The 1,789-nt window shown below is 41.3% G+C and overlaps 1 pseudogene; it reads left to right on the top strand.

Annotated features, from left to right (window-relative positions):
* Positions 1–235: 235 nt before the first annotated feature.
* Positions 236–354, top strand: LOC111734986 (annotated as a pseudogene).
* The last annotated feature ends 1,435 nt before the right edge of the window (positions 355–1,789 follow it).

The following is a 1,789-nucleotide window of genomic DNA, read 5'->3' as shown; positions in this document are numbered from 1 at the left end:
TCCCGTATCGTCACAGTAATTACCGTGTGCTTGTCCTTCTTCCCGACTGGACTGAAAGTTTTTTAAAGTCAGGGACAGTGTCTGTGATGCCCTCCCCGCTGGGAATCTGCGGTGCCGACTTCGCTGGAGCAAAGAGGGTGCATTTCTTGTCAACTGGACTTGACAGAAGGAAAAGAAAGTAAGGAGGTGCCACCAGAATATCAAGGGACGTGCAATCTTTTAAATACGTTATGGTGTCTACGGCCGTGCCACCCCGAACAAGCCCGATCCCGCCGGATCTCGGAAGCTAAGCAGGGTCAGGCCTGGTTAGTACTTGGATGGGAGACCACGTAGGAAGACCAGGTGCTGTAGGCGTTTTAAAAAAAAAATGTTATGAACCATTGCTGGTTAGGCAGCTCAAGAATTATGACAGGGAAGGAGTGTACAACCAAGAGGGGAAGAACAAGTAGGAATGGGACTTTCACGAGTCCGTTCCGAGGGGTGTGCGGGTAGAGACAGTCACCTCTAGTTTTCCCAGCCAAGTTGTTCGATGGCAGAATAAATGATCGAAGCGGCATTTCTTGCGTTTTGATACTCAGAGTCGTAGGCAAGAGAGACGTGTTAGGATAAAGGGAACGGCAGAGGCCTTGCAGAAAGCTGGAGGAGCATCTGGTACTGGCCTTTGCCTAAATGGTCGTGGTTCTTACGATTTTAATAATCTTTGCTCTTTACTGACTCTTTACTCTGTACTTGGTATGCACTTAGTATTTACTTGCTCTAATGAACAAAACAAAGTCACTAACCACCTGCAGCTTATACCCTAGAGTCACGCAGTCCAATAGGACAGCCATAAGCCACATGTGGCCATTGAGCACTTGAAAGGTGGCTGTGAGTGTAAAAGACGCGCCGGACTTTGAAGACTTCATTCCGGAAATGAATATAAAATATCTCGTTCATAGTCACTTTCTACGGATCGATCTTGAAATGAGAATGCTGCGGAGCTATTGTGTTGAACAAAACATTATTTATTATTAATCTCACCTGTTTCTTTTTCCCTTTTTAATAGGTTTCTTAGAAAATTTTAAATTTCCTATATTGTTTTCATTATACTTCTATTGGGCAGCACTGTCCTGGAGGTTTATAAGCTGGTAAATAAATATGTACATTAATATAATATCTTATATTGATGAATGCTTTGAAGAAACAATATGTCGGGGCAAGTACATGGAGCAAGATGGGAGGTGGGAGCTCTGGTCGTATTTTACAGCGTTTGTTCAGGCAAGAACTTTCTGAGAAAGTAATATTTGATTATCTAATGGAGTAAATGAATTTTTGATTTTTAGAAAAACTGCTTAGAGCCTGTTCTTTCACTGTATTATCAGCCAAAATATTGAATGAATACTCATAGAGAAACCGAGGGTATAAAAACGGCTGAAATATTGTGTGCCTTTGTCGACGATAGATTTCTAGACTGATGAGCCAGGAACAATGATTTTCTCTTGTAAACAGTCAGCAAAGATCTGAGAACAATCTTATTTAAGCTCAAGTCATAAAGATCTTACAAACAGATTTTCCCTTCCCTGTGAGTTGCAACCACGTCATCCATTTTTACTCAATTCTGATAAAACAAAACCGATGTCAGATGGTAGAGGGGAAAAAAAAAAAAACAATCATAGCTCCACATCCCTCAAGGGTCCAGTTTGATTCCAAACAATAATTGTTTCCTGTATCTACAGAATAAATGCAAAGTGGTGGAAATTCTGTTTCAAGTGGGCAGAGACACCTTTAAAATCCCCTCTATTAAGAATAT

Source organism: Pteropus vampyrus, unplaced genomic scaffold, assembly GCF_000151845.1.
Source record: "Pteropus vampyrus isolate Shadow unplaced genomic scaffold, Pvam_2.0 Scaffold11066, whole genome shotgun sequence".
Taxonomy (NCBI): Eukaryota; Metazoa; Chordata; class Mammalia; order Chiroptera; family Pteropodidae; genus Pteropus; species Pteropus vampyrus.
Note: the sequence above shows the minus strand (reverse complement) of the source record. Positions and strands in the feature narration are given on the sequence as shown.